Source organism: Tiliqua scincoides, chromosome 1 (genome assembly GCF_035046505.1).
Source record: "Tiliqua scincoides isolate rTilSci1 chromosome 1, rTilSci1.hap2, whole genome shotgun sequence".
NCBI lineage: Eukaryota > Metazoa > Chordata > Lepidosauria > Squamata > Scincidae > Tiliqua > Tiliqua scincoides.
The window spans coordinates 35,086,952-35,108,087 of NC_089821.1; the positions used below are offsets into that span (position 1 = coordinate 35,086,952).

General features: G+C 43.0%; 1 long non-coding RNA gene across 1 annotated transcript in view; it reads right to left on the reverse strand.

Moving 5' to 3' along the window:
* Positions 1–929: 929 nt before the first annotated feature.
* LOC136637939 (uncharacterized) overlaps positions 930–21,136 on the reverse strand; it is a 50,890-nt gene continuing 30,683 nt past the window's right edge. Inside the window, exons 2-3 of the long non-coding RNA XR_010793586.1 lie at positions 8,827–8,909; positions 930–998 (exon numbers count right to left, since the gene is read on the reverse strand). This is a non-coding gene — a long non-coding RNA (uncharacterized lncRNA). The remainder of the gene's footprint in view (positions 999–8,826; positions 8,910–21,136) is intronic.

The following is a 21,136-nucleotide window of genomic DNA, read 5'->3' on the forward strand; positions in this document are numbered from 1 at the left end:
TAGCTAGGGGATGTACAACATACCTGTAGGTGCAGGAAAGAGAGTATATAAATCAAGGGTACATGCTTTCATCTGCCTTACTTTGCATCTACAGAAGCACTTTGAGAGTGCCACGTATTATCGCATACATGGTCACCATCGATCAAGATAATGGTAAAGTGAATCTGCGGGGGTGGGAGGGAGGGCTGAAGTCTCAGCAATTGCAGGATGCATTGCTGGCTACAGCCCTGTCTCAACACTATAAAAATTTCATAAAACATGATGGATCAATCAATTTATTCTTAATGTCCGCAGAGGTTTTCTGATTTAGCCCATCTTGAATCCTTAACAAGAGTAAGAGCAGCACCCAGTAGTGAGTACTGAAGAAATATTCCCAATGCCCCAAAGCACATTGACATATCAAAGGGATCCACTTAATCACGTTCACTGAGGTTTGGATCATGTTATCAGCAGTTCAGAGTCTATGTCTGAAGAGGCCTTTTGTCTGAGTAAACCAAATGCTTTTGGAAGCCAAGCTCCAAATGCAGTATTGATGGAGTGTGCAGTTAAAAAATCGACTGTTACTCAAAGAAGCAATCTAAGATTCGGTCCGAATTAAGCATGCTTGAATATTTGTGCTACAATGGCTGCACTCAGTCCTTTCACAGAAAGGCAGTTCATACAGTGTGTAGGGTGAGGAGCAAAGGCTTGAGGCTCCAAATGGGGAAAGTTGGGAGGGGGGAAGAGAAAAACCCCAAATTAGAAAAAAAAATGGAATCCACAGTCAGATGCCTTTAAAACAACCACAAACATTCTTGCTGCCTCAAGCTGCAAATGTCGTGAAACAATTACTGGGCTGGAGAACTTCAAAGGTTCACTGAGAGCAGTAGATTTATTTTTCAATCAAACCCAGGAATGGCCTTTTTTCTCAATGAAACTGCAGCCAGGCTTCCTGATTTCAAAAAATCCCTGTTCCGCTTCGCTTGACCACTCCATAACCTTAAGAGAAGCTCAAAAAACTGCAAAACAAAACAAAACAAAAACCACTGTGACTCATTTGAAGAGAAAAAGAGACATTCTTACATTTCATGAAAGTTTGGAAACTGCTGCATTCCCTCATGGTGGATTTAATAGGGAAGGTACTTAAAATCTGCAGCTGCTGGAAGCTGTGCTCAGTAACTTTCTGGTGTAACTCTAAATTTGTATTTCTTACTTGATGTGGCATGAGACTAACAGCATAGTGAGGGTAGCAGACAAAAGTTTTACTCCACACCATTCATTAAAGTGCTGGGACGTTTTTCATAATTGTTTGCCATTTTATATTTTTTATAAATTAAATAAAATATATTTTTATTGTATTATAAAAAGAACAAAATTGACTTATGTTTGCTTCATCATTTGAAGGTGCAATCCCGGGGTCCTTAAAATCCAATGGAGACATTGGCCCACATCTGTCTGAGGTTGCTGGCACATAGTTTATGTGCATAGACGGGTAGTCCTGGATGTGGCTATGAATTACTATTTGCATCAGAAGATGTATCCAGTCAGTTCAATAATGCCTGGCTGACATAATAGAGAGCTGGGATGTGCACATCAGGAGTACTGAGTTATGACTTGGAAATTATTTGCCTGTTTTTCACGTTTAGGGCTGAAATAAAAAGCAAGCTAGAAGTTGAATACCAAATTGCAAGAGCAAAGGTCACAGTATAACTGGTTGCAAAAGTGGAAAGAAAATAAACATTTTCTGTGATTTTTGATGTTATGAGTTCCAGTATGAGTTCTTCAGAACACTTAGCTGGAGAAAATGGCATTGGCAAACTCCAAATTCCATCCTTGTCAGAACCATAATTTTGACAATTTCAAAAGTGTGGTTTTTGTTTTCGAAATGTGACCATCGTGTTTTGTTTTTTGAAACAAGCCAACTCAGTCCTCTTCAAAATACAAAATCAGGTTTGGCATTGCCTTTGCCGATGCAGTTTTTCCCAAAGCTCTGCCCCTTCCAGAGGACAGGACCTCCGCAGCTGACAGTAGCCTATCTTCTGGCTGGATCCCAAGGGGTAACATTTGCTTTGACCCCCTTTGTATAAAGTCAGGCATACAAGAATCATGCTGGAATAACATGCTTCCCCATTCCCTCCCCCTGCTTTGAAGAGAACTGAGTCAGATTGTTAAAAATGAAACTGACTCATTGTAGAAGAAGTGGTCACTGGAATGGCATCTCCACAACTGCTGTGGTAAGAGAGGAAGCAGCCTGACCGCAACTGCCTTTGTGCTTGTTCTAGCTGTTTAGGTTCTAAAAGCCACAAAACCCCATTTGAAATTCCACCATTTAGCTGGGTTTGTGTAATGAGGTTACCATTCATAATAGGATCATTGACAACTGAAAACAGGCAGCATTAGTAGATGTGGACAGCTTTGGAAAGTGCGAGCAGAAGCACAGTGATGTCATTTTTAATTAAAAGTCTGCCCATGCCCCCATGCGCATTAATATAAATAGGATACAAATTAAGGAACATGCATTGATGCCCACCCCGTCTTCTCCAATGATAGGAAAGCCCTTCCAGTGAGCACAACGATGCTTCTTTGCATGCCCTATAAGTCATATGGCATGGCTTTAATGGAACTAATTCCCAAGTATTCTGCTTGTGTCATGCATGTCAGAATTCTGTTCCCACATTGAAAAGAAATTAGTCACAAAAGGGTAAGACCGAAAGATTATCCAGTGACACCTCCTTGATCTTGTTTAGTCAGTGCAGCAAATATGCAGATCGGAGGAGGAATTCAGGTTGCAGTGCTGTGCAGCCCCTGATCTCGGTAGGGTGTGCGGCCTGGCACTATTCCAGAGACAAGAGCAGTGACAATCTACTGACACACCACACAGTGCTCTGGTTTTCTTTGTACACCAAATTAGACTTAACTATAGTTGGCTCATTTATTTATATTTATAGCCTGCCTTCTCACAGGGGATCATGGAAGGTATCAGCTAAACCAGGGGTGACAAACCCGTGCCATATAGTGGGCCAAATCGCATTCATGGCACCTGCTGACGGCCAGAAGTGACATAACTAAGCAGGAAGTGATGTCATTAAACAGATGATGGTCAGAAATAAGCACTTTATTGTAGAAACTCCTTTGCTGGAAATGACAGAAGAGAAAATGTGCAAATCTTGATCCTATTTTCAAGAGAGAGCCCAATTATCACGTGGCCTGCCTGTTCAGCAGCGTCGCTTCTGCCAAAGTGTCACATCACAGCTCAGCAGCTGAGAGGTGCTCTGCAACGTGGCACTGCTTAAAGGGCAGCCCATGTGATAATTGGGCTCTTCCAGCATCCTGGCAGCATCTCCCTCTCTCATCCCTCTTGCTCTACCCCTTACCTCATAGTGTCCCTTGCCTTTTGAAACCTCCTTCTGTCTCTCCCTCCCAGAGAAGTGGCACTGCTGAAGGGGGCAGCTCTGGAAGAGCTCAGTTATCACAGGGACCAGATAAAGAGCTTCTGGGGGTCGCATCCAGCCTGAGGGCCAAACGTTTGACACCCCTGAGCTAAACCCTTTCCCCAAATCCTCTGTTGCCACTATGCCAGTGTAGTCCCATTAATGCTAGTGCAAGAAAATGAACCAATAATACTTGACATATTCACAAACGACAAAACTAGGTAATTTTATTTTCACAGTATTTTATATACTGTATAGAATTAGGACCGTATAGTCTGTACACATAAGAACATAAGAACAGCCCCACTGGATCAGGCCATAGGCCCATCTAGTCCAGCTTCCTGTATCTCACAGCGGCCCACCAAATGCCCCAGGGAGCACACCAGATAACAAGAGACCTGCATCCTGGTGCCCTCCCTTGCACCTGGCCTTCTGACATAGCCCATTTCTAAAAAAGATGCTCCATACATTTATAAATAAGCAAAATAAATGTATTAAGAAGATATCATACATTTATACTATACAAAGACCCTATATGAACCTGCCCAGGCCCTGAGATCAGCCATATGCGTCCTGGTTTTTGATCCATCTCTGTCAGACATGAGGTTGGTGGCTACCAGGAGCAGGGTCTGTAAGTGGTGCCACTGCAACTTTGGAACTCCCTCCTTGGGGAGATCAGACACAGTTCTTCTTTCCCCTGCTGTAAGCAGAAGCTGAAAACAATTTTGTTCCTGAGGGCTGTTAACATTACACTTTAATTGTGATTGCTGTGCTATAAATACTTAGAAGTGCTACAGGTAAGAAAGGTACTGTGGCCAGTTGCATTATATAACCAAACTGGTACATATGAAGCATCAGAAGCAAAGGAAGGATTTTAAATGAGCATCTGCTGTGAACTTTTGGCCATTAGCCATGCTAATGAATGAATCTGAGTCACATGCAGATATGCTAGAAATGTTCTTTGGTACTATTTGGAGATATAAACCCATGTACAGTGGCCACTGTAACCCATCAAGTGCCTAAAACTGGAAGAAGGTGAATGTATGGATGAGAGGAGATACTATTTGCTGGAATACCATTGAACAAAAGAAAAGATGAAATCCTGAACCAGTGACATTGGACTTTTGGCTTGATTCTGTCCATAAACTGGAGCAAATTTTTTTACCTTGGATTTGCTCATTTAAAGCCCAATCCTATGCAAGTCTACTCAGAAGTAAGTCCCACTATAGGCAATGCGGCTTACTCCCAGCAAGGTATGGTTAGAATTGCAGTCTCACTTCCTTATTCTTGAGGGACAAGGAACCTAAGCATCTTCCTCTTTGTCACAGGTTCTCACACACTGTAGTATCCAGCTCAGTTGAGAGGTTCTGAAGATGTCAGTTTACCTACTGAAGTGTTCAGTGGTTTGTATTCCTTCCAGTCATCCTACTTCCTTGAATTTTAGGTGTTGGCTATGATGAGCACAGTAGATAAAGCTAATTTTGTTTGCTTTAGAGGGGCTACTCCGGAATAACGGCATCAGCAAATTTCAAGACTGCCTTTGAAGATATTTGTTGGGGGAAGGCTGGGGGCCATGCAACAAGGACATACAAGCTCCAGTGCCACAGGAGAAGAAAAATGAGACAGCAGAAGTGTGTGGTAACACAAAAAGAATGTTATCTCGAAGAAGGGAAAAATATTTTCAAATGTATAATTGCAAACACATCCTTTCAGCAGCTAGTCCAGAGCCCTTTCAGATTCTGAAGTTAAGGGACTGGAAAGCATCCAAAGTATCAGTTTTATATGACAGATCAAAGCATTAAGGGAAAGAGAAGAGAATCAAGTATGATTGATAAAAATGACTTCTCCATTCAGTTGGCTTCTATTCTCTCCCCCCAGTCCCTCCTCCCCAAGCCACTAGAAGGAATGCCAGATCTGTACTACATCTAGTAACACATACTTGAATCTGGAGATGTGCCTATAGAGGAACACCTGCTTACTGCACATACCTGCAGAAAGTCACCATAGCGAGGCAGCTTGCACTCTCTCTGGGTAATCACAATATGATTCTTCCAGCTGTTTAAAAAAATATGTCTTTGGGGCTGAATTGTACAATTCGTCTTCATGACTGAATATGTGTGCGCATGAACAAAACAAAGCATTTAAACATACAACACAGGTTTTTTTCACCACACCTGAAGGTCCACTGATCATCAGGTGAGACATGCTCTAGACTAGAGCAGTGCTATCAAACTCATTTCATTCAGAGGACGGAAGTAAGCACTGATCGTGCTTGCTGAGGGCTGGAAGTGACCACATTAAGCAGAAAGTGACATCATTTTCAAGATATGAGAGAGCCCAAGATATGAGAGATCCCAATTATCAAGCTGGGAGAGCTTAATTATTACAGGGTCCAGATAAACTGCCAGGGGCTACATTTGGCCCATGGGCCTTATGTTTGACACTCAAACATAAGAAGAGCCCTGCTGGATCAGGCCAAAGGCCCATCTAGTCCAGCTTCCTGTATTTCATAGTGGCCCACCAAATGCCTCAGGGAGCACACAAGACAACAAGAGACCTGCATCCTGGTGCCCTCCCTTGCATTTGGCATTCTGACGTAGCCCATTTCTAAAATCACCTACCCATTATTGCACATACCCATTATGGCTTGTAACCCATAGTGGATTTTTCCTCCAGAAACTTTTCCAATCCCCTTTTAAAGGCATCTAGACCAGATGACATCACCACATGCTGTGACAAGGAGTTCCATAGACCAACCACATGCTGAGTAAAGAAATATTTTCTTTTGTCTGTCCTAACTCTCCCAATTCTCAATTTTAGTGGATGTGCCCTGGTTCTGGTGTTGTGTGAGAGGGTAAAGCATCTCTCTATCCACTCTGTCCACCCCCTGCCTAATTTTGTACGTCTCAATCATGCCCCCCCCCCTCTGCTGTACAATGATTGTATCTTCTTTGGGAAACTGAATAAGTTATAGATTTTCTGGGGGTGTCATTAGCAACTTCTTCAGAGTCCCCAAATCCCAATTTTTCATCCCATACCATGACTACTCAGAAGTCTCATTATAGTCAATGTTGCTTACTTCCAGGTAAGTGTGGACAGGATTGAAGCCTTTATTTCTAGCCCTGACAGAGTTGGCCCAAGACCTCCTAGTGCCTGAGGTAGTATCATAAATGCTGACCCCTTTACCCAATGCTACACTAGCCACCTCTGCTTGTCCTCCACCCAGTATCTGTACTTAGAAAGGAAGAGGGGAATGGAATGGAAGAGGAAGTGTGGAAGAATGGAGACTTAGAGCAGTGGTTCCCAATCTGTGGGACAGGGACCCACCAGTGGGTCATGACCCAATCTTTTGTGGTTCATGAAACTGACAAGGCAATTTAGACTATGTGCAGCAAGGGTGAGATAAGCTGCTTCTTCCTGAGGGGGGAACACTGCTAACCACACCCCTTGGCGTTTATACATCAGGCAGCAGTCTCTAGGGCAGTGATTTTCAACCTTTTCCATCTCATGGCACACTGACAAGGCATTAAAATGGTCAAGGCACACCACCAGGTTTTTGACAATTGACAAGGCACACCATGCTGCCAGTGGGGACTCACATCTTCCATTGTCCCTATTAATAAATGACCTTCCCCCAAATTCCTGTGGCACACCTGTGGACCACTCACGGCATACTAGTGTGCCACAGCACAGTGGTTGAAAATGGCTGCTCTAGGGTCTCGACAAAGTTTGGGAATCACTGAGCTAGTGCATTGGAGCTAGAGCTAGAGCACATTCTAGCCCAGGGCTGTCAAATTCCTATCATACAACAGGCATTCAAGGCAACCGCTGAGGGCTAAAAGTGCCATCATGTCCAGGATCTGGCCCAGGGCCCATACACCTTGGGCATCCGGCAGAAGCGAGCTCCCAGCCAGTGGGCTTCCCCACGGTGGCAGTAAGTTCTAATTCAGCTGTTCAGATTTCAGAGTAGCATTATATATTTATTTCTCTTAAAAGTGTATTTTAAGCTCAGTGTTTATATTCCATTTGGAGGTGATCTTTAACGTTTGGCAAGCACTACAAAAGGAAGAGAAAGGAGAGGAAGAGATGTGAGATGGAGATGCAGATGCAGCATCAATGTGTGATGGCTTCACATTCCCCTTCTCCCTTTTCTTACTTGTGTGGGGTGCACTGACCTTGCTTCCCTATGTAATGTTTTTTCCCAGTATGTTTCTGAAAATGCACTAGTGTCTGGGGCATGTCTGTCAGACCTGTATATCTTGCTCCAGCATGTATGGATATATAATGGCATATTTCAGTCTTTTAATTGGCTTTTAATGTGTCTTTTTCACCTTTCTAACCTTTCCCCATTTTTCACCCTTGAAAGCATCCTGCCTCTAGAACAGAGTTTCTCAACATTTGTTCCTGCTGTATACTTCACATAGTCCACCTATTGGAAGTATCACCTGAAGTAACTGGTAATGATGTCATAGTCAGTTACTTCTAGATTGGGAGGCCAGATGCAATACAACAAACACCAGTAAGATGCTCATGGGGGATGTGTGGGTTTTTTTTTTTGTTTTTTTTTTGAGCTTATTAAAAGCACACTCTGGGGCCAAGACTCCTACTATTTGTTGCATTGCATTGCTGGTCTCACTGCTAAGTAGTAGTGGGTCTAGGGGGGTCCACATATACCACCAGACACCACATCAAGTACCACTGTTTGACAAACACTGTTCTAGATTAAACATTCCTTTTTTCGTACATTTCGAAACAAAAGTTTCAGAACTTATTGATGGGCCGATCCCCAAACTTGGATTGGATCTGTCCATTTCGCTAACAGCAACAACCAGTGGGAATACATTTTTCCCAAATCCCAGTATTCTGGCTGAACTGGTTTATCCACTAGGGTACTAATAATTTCCAACCAATATTTTGTATCTTAGTATTACTGTTGGTCCCCAGGATGACAAATGCTACAGCGAAGAGCCACTTCTAAAAAGAATGGCATTATATCTTTCCTGTTAACTGGCATTTTGATGCTAAAATTGAAGTTTGAGCATTGGTTTTTAAAGAGAAAATTTCCGTGATTAAATGCAAATAGGATGGAATTGCCCCTTCTCCCTTTTGCTTTATTGTGTTTTCTCTTTATTTATCTCTGCCAATGCCTTCAGAGAAACACTCCATCACTACATCCTGTACACTGACACCTTTATACTCTGAGACATTCTGAGTGTATTGGGATAAAAAGATGCACTCAGTCAGGCTTCCTCCTATTAACATTTCTCAGATATCCTGGTTGGACTCTTTAACTTTGTTTTATTCAAAGACACAATGGCACCACCTAAAGGAAGTATGTACAATTAGATGCAGTGTTGATCATGTTCTCTGCTGTGTTATATATACCAGTTTAAAAAAAATGAAAACATGAACCTACTTGTAATCAATGGATCCTTTCAAAGAATTGTATCATTTGAAGTGTCCATGAATGGATTGCCAAGTGAGATCAAGGAGCAAGAGCTGTGAAGAAACAAAATGCACTTATTGCCATACTGGAAATGAGGACAGAAAATTTCTGTGATATCCCAAATGAACAGCCCAGCACGATGCATGTTAACTCAGAAGGAAGGTCCACGAAGTGCAGTGGGATTGATTCTCCAGTAAGTGTGTGTAGCATTGCAACCTGAGTCTTTTAGGAGAAGAAAGGAAGCAAGGGAATTATTAACTGACAGGCCTAAATGAGATAGGACAATTTGTAATTTATGCTGAGGTAAATGCAAGTAAGAGTGCAATCCTATGATGTCTACTGCCATTGAGTTAAATGGAATTTACTCCCAGGTAAGTGGGTATAGAAGTGTAATCTAAAAAGATACAATGCTTTGGGCTGTTTGTGTCACAGACTTGCATATTTATACCTCCGTCCTTCTAACCACACCAATTAGGATGCTCTATTGATTTCACACCTCATGAGATGCTGGGTGTGTTATTGAATCAAGCAGAGGATTAAGGCTGTTGGGCTGTGTCCATGCACATGAACTTTGAGTGTAAATTAGCATTATTGTGTTATTGGTATCATTCCATCATTGGGGGGGGGGGCTATAAATCTAAAGAAACAAAAAAGTCAATACATACTTGAGTGGAGTACCATGCACCTGACATCATGTCTTCAACTGGGTGACTGGTATGTATTACACATATCAGAGCTCCGTTTGCCACCTTGCCATACTACTGTTGGAAGTGTTGACAGGGGTGACCTGCTAAATGGGATACCAGCCCATGGAGTTTCATTGTAGTATAGTTTTTGTGTAGCACACTTTGGCCCCAATACTATACTAGTGTTCTGGTAGCAAAAGACTCTATGGCAGCACAAAAGCTGGACCTCTGTTGTGCGCTTCCACAAATGAGCAGGAGCACAGCACATGCAGCACTGGATCCCAAAGCCTCTGTTGGTGCTGTTAAGCCGGTGGCAGTCGTACTGTGGGCAGGGAGAGTGAGGGCAAGGGCAATTTTGGAATGGATCTGGGAGAGTGAAACAGGGAGGGCAAGGGCTGGATCTCAGTGGCAGCTGTGTGTGTCAGATCCTAATCCCACTTTCCCAGGATGCCCCACCCCTTTTCTCTCCTTGGATATATGCCAGCAAAATGGCTGGTGTATGTCCCAAGGGACCCACAGGCCTACTGCTGGCCTGCTGGCCATCCAATTTCTCCCTCCCCCCCCCCCACACCATTGAATGCAGGGGTAATAGGATTGGACAGCTTGTTTCACATGTACACTGGGTCTCAGTGACTTTACAACCAAGTAAAGATGTTGAATAAATGTTGAGTAAATGTACAGATGTACCAAAAACAGTAGAAGTGGTTCACGCAAAACGTGCACTTTGTGGATGCTGTTTCAAATTGCATTCAAGTAGTAGTAGTAGTGGTAGTAGTAGTAGTAGTAGTATTTAAATACCACTTTTCAACAAAAAGTTCACAAAGCGGTTTACAGATAAAACCAAATATCTAATGGCTCCCTATCCCAAAAGGGCTCACAATCTAAAAAGATGCAAAAGAACACCAGCAGACAGCCACTAGAAAAGACACTGCTGGGGTGAGGTGGGCCAGTTACTCTCCCCCTGCTAAGAAGAAGAGCACCCACTTGAAAAAGTACCTCTTACCCAGTTAGCAGGAGCAGTTAGTAAAAGTCTTCACATGGTAGTGTTCATGAAGTACATTTCTACTACTACAGTAAATGGCTTAGCAGTAGTGGAGTAGCTAGAGGGGGTGCAAAGCACTAAGTTTTGCAGGCATCTGAACATGCTATGCAAGCGGCCGCTCCCCTTTGGAGCCATTCTGGGCAGTGGGAGCAAAACTGATGTGACAGTGATGTCACATTGATGTCACAATGTCTCCATTTAACTCCCAGCACCAGGAATGGCTCCAAAGGGGAGGGGGGCTGCTTGCATGGCACATTCACGCACCTGAAAAATGTAATGCTTTGACCTCGCTAGGTACTCCACTGCTTAGCAGCAATGTTTTGTGGCAGCATAGAGACAATAGTGTAGCAGCCATAGATGGGGATTGCATTGGCTTACTTGCCACTGGATATGCATCAGGAGCTGTGAATTTGCAGATGTACAATTCCACATCACGCAAAGGAATGTGTGCACAGAAGCTTCTTTCTATGGATAGCTTCATTTGTCACACTGAGGATGACAGACTACAACCCTACAGTCAATTTCATCCCGTTGACTACAAAGGAGGTTGTATGAGTGTATTGCAGGGCAGCCTTCAGCCCACTGATTTCTTTGGGATTTCTGCAAGAGTCACTGCTCAGGAATAAATTGCAGGTTAAATATATTCTTGGGAGGCAGATAGAAGTGCAAGGTCAAATATGCGGTAGAGCATCAAGCACAGTGCAACATTCACATGTACACTGCATATCATCGGTCTTCACATGAAAACTGTTTAATAGTGAAGTCCACTCCAGCTATCATTGCTAATGACACAAATGGGATGGGAATGGCATCAGAAGTCTTTTTGGAACTTGGAAGTCCACTAAATTAATGGCCTTGATCGTGTGAATCACTGGGCTTGTGAGTCGAGATATTCCATAGAATGTCCTGACACAGCAACTGAATCAACTTGTGAGCAATGGAAATGAAACAAGTATATCTGGAATAGGCCCAGCCCAAGACTTCCTGACACCTGAAGCGACATGCTAAATGCTTCTCCTCCAAGTGCTCTTCCACCTCATTCAGTAAGCCCAATGAGTTGCCAGCCTCTGCTCCTCCCACTCAACAATGTTCAGCTCAGCACTCTCCTCCTTTCCATACTTCCTCTTCCTCTGTCCACTGCTTCCTTTTCCAATCCAGGGAGTGGCAGGAGAAGGGGCTGCAGGGGAGGCAAGCAATTGGCACAGCCCACCAATTACTGCCTGAGGCTTTAGCTGGCCCCATGGATAGGTCAGCCCTGATCTGAATGGAAGCTTCTTGACAATAGGACTTCTACAGATCGAGTTCTGGATCAAGAATGTATTTGATAAGTAGCAGTACAGTAAAAAGAATTCAAGGTTCAATCCTATGCACTTACCTGGGAGTAAGTCCCATTGACATAAATTGGACTTTCCTCTGAGTAGACATGCATAGGATTGTGCTCTCAAGACTCACAGAACTATGCCGTATTAATAGATTACATTTCCCACAGAGGAAAAGTGTGATATAAGACTGAGTGACTTGTCCAAATTATTAGTCTGTATCAGAGATACAAAAAAACCCAAGCTTCTTGATGTCTGTCTCTGTGGTTTAACCACAAGAGCACTAGCAATAGAAGACAATCAAAGAGACAATCATTTGTCTTCATATCTGCCTGACGCATTCTAATCAATCCCAGAATGAGACTTTGACTTCCTGTCTCTTTCTCAGTCTGTAGCTGAATAATCTTTGAAAAGATTTCACATTATTATAGATTGGCAGTACCCAAATGGTGGGCTGAGGACAACTAAGAGGTCATAGTACATTTGTATGTTGGCAGTCAAACCAATTGTGATTTAAAGTGCAAAACATTGGTTGGAGCTCCAGCAAAGACAAAGAGCCTGGAGCAGTGTCCAGCGCATGCACATCCTCCTTTTCCGGTGCCAGAGAAAACCGAAGAACAAGATAGGCATGTCCAAGGCAGTGTTTTCAACTTTAAGCAGAAAACTTTCAGATGTCTGGCACCTTATTCATTCAACGGGCAAGTTTCACTTGAACTAATAATAACTACTCAACTTCAATAATCATCTCTTGATTATTCTTGAGTTAAAGATAGTGAAGAAATAAGGGGTGGATTTTGTGACAAGGATGCTTTCGGCTCTGGTAACAAGCTATATGGAGAAATCCATTTTCCTCCTAGTAGACCTTCCTGAAACATATTATCAGTCAGTCTCAATGAAACACTGTTCCAAGAGCTGCAAGAACTGTCTAGACTAGAGTATGTTTTGAAAAAGACATGAATTGTCCTATATGTATGGAGCAAAAAGCAAAACTGAAAAGGGCCCACAAACAGAAGTGACACGGAAACTACAATACCACCAGGATCTGAGAAAAGATTCTAGCAGTGCAATCCTAGACATATTTACTGAGAAGTAAACCCAGTTGACAGCTCAATCCTATCCACACTTTCCTGGGAGTAAACCCCATTGACTCTGATGAGACTTACTTCTGAGTAGACATGCATAGGATTGGGCTGTGCGGCTACAATCCTATACACACTTAACTGGGAGTAAATCCCACTGAAATCAATGACACCTGAGTAGATGTGCATAGGACTGTCCTGTAAGTATGGTTCACCTACTATAGAAGTCAGGGGCAGTGCATCTATAGATTATATTCTGTACATCACTATTTAAAATAGAGTCTGTGTTTTTAACAGGCCATGGTCTTATTTGGATAAATGTAATATCCACGCTCAGATAAATTATACACTGGAAATACTGGCTAGTTGGATTAATTTTACAGCAGTCAATTTAGGGATATAAAAATTAAGATCAAAATGAAATGAACCCACACACACAAGTGCACATTCCATGCTGAATGCCCTATTCCTCTTCTGATTAACACAGCATATTCTGCATATTTTAAGCACAGTAGGTGTGCTCATTCATCATTCACAACTTGCTTTAAAATGTAAGCCCTCTGAAGTCAGCACATACCCTTAACACAAACCACACACGCTTTTGTGTTGCTTTCCTTCTGAAAAATGTCTTTGACTGCAAAATGAACAATTCAAAATTTCAATTGGCATCCCTCCAAAATAATTCCTCAAAGAGATTAAACAAAAATAAATGATAATATGCAGAGGTTATATTCTTGATATAGCCAATATGAGTAAAGGAAGATCTATTCTCCATGGCAGACTAATTTAAACCAGAATTTTTGTTTCCCTTCACCAATTCTTCTTAACAGAAGACCACTGAAATTCTGACCTGAAAAACAATTATGATTCCACCTTCTTATCTCTAAAAAGCTCTATATTTCATCCATGATGCTTCCAATCTGAGTTGCAGAGTGGCTAGCAATTGGAGTAAGGGTGACAATAGAGAGCTATATACATGCATATCATTTCACTATTTTTTTTTATCCTAAGCCAACTTATTTACATGCGCACCTTTACCATATAAACCCATGAAACAGTGATTCATTTAGAGATGTTTGAAAAGAACCGATCACATAGGGTAAATGACTTTTAATTTTTCATCATGAAAGAACAAAAGAAAAAAATGGATATTACTATATAGTATCCAGCTCCTTGTTTTATTATGTTTTGGAGCAATATTCTTCAAGCATCCCACACCATACATGCATTTGCTCACAGTCAATCACTTATCTGTGCTTTTTCAAAAAGTGGACATCGCTAATGCATGAATCAGCCTCTAAAAAGATTTTTTTTTCTTGCTTCATGTTCACTTGCTGACTGAATACATGAGCAAAACCTAACTAAAGGTGAAATTCCAGGGTGAAACTAGTCTTTAACTTGAGGATTCTACAGTAACATGAGCCACAAATAATGTGCTCAAATTCCATCTTTAGTACCACAACATTGCAGGAAGCAAAATAATAGTTGCTAGCATTTATCTATGTGGGTACTAAAGCATGCCCAACATATCTCAAAAGTTTTTGACAGATGTCTTTGCATCTATGAATGATTGAGAAGATGGAAGAATATTAACAGATAGTATGTGTAGGTAAGACAACATGGAGTGATGGAAAGACATGAGAATACAAATATAAAGACAACTACAGTATTGATGAAGGGAAGAGTATAACATTTTTCTAGTGTCTGGAAAGTCAATGGAAAGCTTTCTTTTTTTAATGCCAAAATACCATCCAATGAATTCAGGATAAGTTCCAATAAATGCTTGGACTGTCTAGCCATGTGTCATGGATCCATTCACAACTGATTTCTGACAACCAAGATAAGATATGTCAACAGCTCTGTCCATGTTTTTTCACTTAGGTGTGTGTGTTTTTAAGCTCAGTGGAATCACATTTTCCCAGTCCCTTTGCTAGAATGGCCATCTCTAGCAGCCCATAGCAAGAAGCTCAAGCAGAAATAATGACCTAACACAGTGACAAAAGGAATGATCATGAAATAAAAGAATAGCTTACAGTCATGTTTTAAGAGGTCCAGTTCCCATTATGTGCCAGGTAAGGTTCCCTCCTTATGCACCTCACAGTAGAAAACTTCTGGTTTCATTGTGTTCCTAAAAAGTGATAATTGGGTCTTGTCCATCTGAAAAACAGTTCCTGCACAGCATCACAGTATCAGAGCTAAGTGCCATCTTGAGAAAACTAATGACACATATGCTGCACCTCTGAACAATATCAACAGTTTCTGCTTATCTGCTCTTTTTACTTCTACCATCAAAGCAGCCATTAAAGCACTCAGAGCTCTTGGAAAGATAATAATGGAAGAGTGCCTATGTACCGCAAGGAATCTGGTGCATTCTGCCGGCTGATGGTCAGAAACTACTAATTAGAGGAGATACACCTTATTAGCCTTGAGTGACTTCCAGTTCAATAGTTGGATGTACTATGAATGTCATATGCAGGCTGCAGATCACATGTAGACCTCTAGATACCACTATGCAGCCTGGAGAGTCTTGCTTTCTAAGAACAGGGGATAGGGAGATATATGGAGATATATACAATATCTACTGAAGCACCAGAATTACCACCTCCCAACAGATCTGATAGAAGAGAGTGGCAGATGTAAATGGCTGTCTTCCTTCACCCTGCCTGAATAGGATGTAATTGGAATCTTTTATTTTTCGCTATGTTGGTGGTTCCACATAGACAAACTTTGAAACACCTTGAAATGCCTGCTTTGGCCAGACTACTTCTCTGAGCAGAGAGGCTGGGTCTTAGAGGGGTCTGTATCCTCTGTCCCTCTTCTGTCAGCTTGACTTCATTAGTTATCAGAAGTGTCCACGGGACAGAAGTTTCAGTGAGCTGCTGCCGGCCAGCAGAGCCTCTGGCCATGTGACCTAGTGGCCACAGCCCAGCAAGCAGTGGAATGGTTGCTGGAAGTGGTTGGCCCTCTGGATGGTGAGGGAGGGAAAGGGGAGATAAAAGGAGACTTAGAGATTGCAGAGAAATTAAATGAGTTCTTTGCATCTGTCTTCACGGCAGAAGACCTCGGGCAGATACCGCTGCCCGAACGTCCCCTCCTGACCGAGGAGTTAAGTCAGACAGAGGTTAAAAGAGAAGATGTTTCAGACCTCATTGATAAATTAAAGATCACTAAGTCACCGGGCCCTGATGGCATCCACCCAAGAGTTATTAAGGAATTGAAGAATGAAGTTGCTGATCTCTTGACTAAGGTATGCAACTTGTCCCTCAAAACGGCCACGGTGCCAGAAGATTGGAGGATAGCAAATGTCACGCCTATCTTTAAAAAGGGAAAGAGGGGGGAACCGGGAAACTATAGGCCGGTCAGCCTAACATCTATACTGGGTAAGATGGTGGAATGCCTCATCAAAGATAGGATCTCAAAACACATAGATGAACAGGCCTTGCTGAGGGAGAATCAGCATGGCTTCTGTAAGGGGAAGTCTTGCCTCACAAACCTTATAGAATTCTTTGAAAAGGTCAACAGGCATGTGGATGCGGGAGAACCCGTGGACATTATATATCTGGACTTTCAGAAGGTGTTCGACACGGTCCCTCATCAAAGGCTACTGAAAAAACTCCACAGTCAGGAAATTAGAGGACAGGTCCTCTCATGGATTGAAAACTGGTTGAAGGCCAGGAAACAGAGAGGGGGTGTCAATGGGCAATTTTCACAATGGAGAGAAGTGAAAAGCGGTGTGCCCCAAGGATCTGTCCTGGGACCGGTGCTTTTCAACCTCTTCATAAATGACCTGGAGACAGGGTTGAGCAGTGAGGTTGCAAAGTTTGCAGACGACACCAAACTTTTCTGAGTGGTGAAGACTAGAAGTGATTGCGAGGAGCTCCAGAAGGATCTCTCCAGATTGGCAGAATGGGCAGCAAAATGGCAGATGCGCTTCAATGTAAGTAAGTGTAAAGTCATGCACATTGGGGCAAAAAATCAAAACTTCACATATAGGCTGATGGGTTCTGAGCTGTTTGTGACAAATCAGGAGAGAGATCTTGGGGTGGTGGTGGACAGGTCAATGAAAGTGTCGACCCAATGTGCGGTGGCAGTGAAGAAGGCTTGGGATCAGTAGGAAGGGTATTGAGAACAAAACGGCTAATATTATAATGCCGAGATCAGCAATTTTGTAACAACTCCGGGCCAGCACAAGGCCCAAGGTGGCTCAGGATTGTGCCCTCAGTAACATAGCCGGGGGGGCAACACGGTAAGTGTCGGGGTTCCCCCACTCCCCACGGACCCCAACTTACCAGGATAGGGGTCCCAGAAGGCAGAGAGCATCTGCCAGGGCCCCATACTGGGTCAATTGATACCAGGGGTGGGGCCAGGAATGCCTAAGGACCAGCAACTGCCAGCAGGTGCTCCTTTTCAATCCCTCAGGCAGGAAGGGGAGCAGCAAGAGGAAGCAGGAAGCCCCATAAGAGGCAGGTGGCCAGTGATGACAGGCAGAGCAGAAAGACCGGTGAGGCAGGGCAGTCAACAGCTCCTGCCCAAGACCAGGGCAAACCAGCCAAACCAGGGAGGAGGACCAGGGTGCCTTGACTCCCTCTCCCTGAAACAAGTCTGAGGCCTCTTGCTGGGGCATGCCTGCTTCAAACCCCTACAGTAAGTACAGAAGGCACCACATTGAATTGTGTAAGCAGTTCCTCCCACTTGCCCTTGGAGCAGCTCTGGAGCAATTGCTGTCACTGTCTTGAATGGCTCCAAGGGTGAGTGGGAGGGGCCACTTATAAGGCACATTACGGCGCCTGCTGTACTTACTGTGCTGTCCCCCAACTATGTTACTGAATTGACTTTCCTTCACATTATAAAGTAATGAGAGTGCCAGCTGCTTCTTGGGATTGAAAAAGAAAGGTCTTCATTCACCATGGATTTCATGAGTTAATATCACTCCACGATGTTGTAGGTATGGAAAATTAAAAAATGTGCGGGTCGTGACGCACATGAGACAAACAGTCCACTTAGTATGCCAAGCATAAATCACCAGCTTGTAATGTCAATTAGCGCATGTACCACATAGCTTCTGCTATCACCATAGTTTTTACTCAAAACATCACAGTTTAGTTTCCTTTGAGGTTTGGGTATCACCCATTTCCCATCTGCCAAGATCTAGCTGATCTGTGCCTGCAAGCAACAGCTACGCTTTATGAGTTTAGCATTATAATTACAGAGGAGCCTGCGAGAATGAAAATCAGTTTCTTTGTCTACCGACAGGGATGCCTTACCTTTATAAGGATTTCAGACAGGCATTTCAAAAGGGTTTTAATAATCAGCTAGACCTAGTGCTATATACTGCAGACACCCGCCTGGAAGTGCTGTATCTAGTGCTATATCTGGCCACCCACAGATAAGTCGAGGACAAGTTTTGAGCCAACAATCATGGAATTTTCTAGAACCCTTGGATAAGTCGGGGGTTAAACTTAGGGGGGTGTCTGACTATAGTTTTGTCTGATTTTACCCACGGCCAGATCCTGAAAAATAACCTACCACTAATCGTTACCTAAGGACTGTAGTCTCTAATTTATTAAAAACACAGTAAAAGTTCATAAGATACATTTTTATTCTTTTTTAAATTCTGGTCTTCACCACCTTTTTGTAAACACTATCAGAGTAAGTGCACTGTAAACAACATACCAGTGGTTCCCAACCTGGTATTCATGTACTCCCAGGGACACCTAACAGGACCTTTAGGGGTACTTGAAAAAGAATGGAATAATGGCAGAAAAAGGCAGGCCATGCTGCAGAATGCACATCCTGAAAGGGAGGTAACTAGTTGGCTGTGAAAGCCCCACCAATAGCTAGTTTTTGGTCATCAATTCATCTATGAACCAGTGATTGAAAACCATCACAGTAAAAAAGCTGAAACATAATATGGAAAGTGATCAATCACACAGAATTTCTCAGCACACTTCTGGTGCAAAACAGTGCAAAGGCAGAGTCTTCTGTTCTTCAAACAGATGAAAAGAGAAAATATGTGATGAATACATGAAGTCTGGGCTTTCATATGGAGGAGATGAGGGCTTGTCTTACTAATTACAAACATTTTGCTAATAGGAAGGGTACAATTTATAGAAATGAGCTGCCAAGGGATATGCAAGTAGAAAAGGTTGAACCATGAATCAAATCCACCTTTAAGGTGTCTGGTGCGTTAAACCAGAAGCTCTACTTACAACATACAACCCATAACACATAACTGAGAGTGTGCAATTCAATTTACAGCAGAGAGATGAGATATTTGCAACTCTTTTACTCAGAAGTAGACCCACTGCTTTCCATGGGTGTTATTCTTAAGTAATAGTTCACTGAATTGTAGCCTGGGAAGGAGGGTCCCATCCTGGTGTCTCAAAAAACAGACCTGCTTTGCAAGCATTTGCAAAGCAGAACCAGGCTGCAGCAGAAGGAAGGAGATTAAAAGGTTAACTTTGGTTGGAATTTCCCAGTTGCATAGAAATGATCTCTGCCCTTCCTGCCTGGTGCCTGCCTGCTGCTTGAGAAACTTGGGCCTGTCTGCCACTTGAGCAAGGAAACTGTTCAAAGTTGAAAGGCTCTGCCCTCTGATTGACCCAGAGATCAGGCAAAGTGTGAACTAGAGCTTGATTACTTGGCAAAAATTTCACATACTATACGTGAGTATCTACGGTAATTTAATAGAACTATGCCAATGGCACCATGTCCTCAAATCTAGCATTGCAAATCTATCTATTCTCTCTAAAGTAATAGTTGCAACTTGTCCATAATATTTTGTTACCCCCTGGCTAAAGGAGTTCAAATGACCGAAAAAAAAACTTTACACATCAGAGAAAAATAGTTACAGGTTCAACCAGAATTCATATAGTTATCATGGCAAAGTAAATGTAAGATAACTGACCCATAGTAGGCCTATACACGTGTCACATGAGTGTATGATAAGCTGTGCAGAGGTGGGAGCACAGCTCCTCCTTCAATGTGGTCTGGGAATTCTAACCATGGTACCTTGGAATGGACCCTGCCACTACCTGTCATGACTTTTCAAAGCAGCATAACTCTGATGACAGCAACCAGCCACTGTCCAGAAATCTGGAACAAAATGTGATTTTGTGTGACTCTCCAGCAGTGCATCAAGGAAACAGGAACATGAACTAAGAAGTAGAGATGATTTACCATCCTATCCTTTTTTTTATAATAAAAAGACAACAGAGAGGATGAAATTGCATTTAATGTGGTCTATGACCAGTGGCGGACCTCCCCAATCCTGCGCCCCGGGGCAAAGTTCTGAGATGGCCCTCCCCCACGGGATGCTGTCACACACACACACACCCCAGTGCCCTCACCCGAGGCTCAGGGAGCCTCGAATGACCACAGGCTGCCTCAGGAAAGCTTCTTGAGGTTTCCTCAAGGCTTTAAACTGTTTCCGTTTTTCCATAAGTACAGTTACCAACCCCATCGGGAGCCTCAGAGAGGCTTCCATGGGGTCCTAAATGCTTGTGCCTGGGGCATATGCCCCATTGTTCTTAATGGGTGGTCCACCACTGGCTATGACCAATAAAGGTTGGGTTGAAATTGCCTGGATTCATCAGGCTTGATTTTGTCTACTGACTAGCAGTGGCCATTCTACCATGATCCTCTTGGTTGTAGATGCCAGGTACTGAATGTGAGACCTTCTGTAAGCAGAGCATGTGCTCTTCCACTGTGCAATTGCCCCTTCCTTGACACCCAGGTAACTCAGAGGAGAAATTCATGTGACATGTCACATGAATATGGTTGCCACTGAGTTCAGCTGAAAACGAATTTGTGAGTTAATTTTAGGCAACCAACATATTTTGCTGACAATATGAGCACCAAGAAAATAGAGAAATGGCTTTGAAGGCAGCCACATGTCTTCACTCTGGTTCAGTGTAACACAAGCCTACTCCCCAATGTTAAACTGAACCTTACACTGCAAGCAGTGTTGTGGCCATACGATGGGAAAATGGCTTATCTCTCTGAATGTGTAAGCAATGTCCCATAAGAACATAAGAACAGCCCCACTGGATCAGGCCATAGGCCCATCTAGTCCAGCTTCCTGTATCTCACAGCGGCCCACCAAATGCCCCAGGGAGCACACCAGATAACAAGAGACCTCATCCTGGTGCCCTC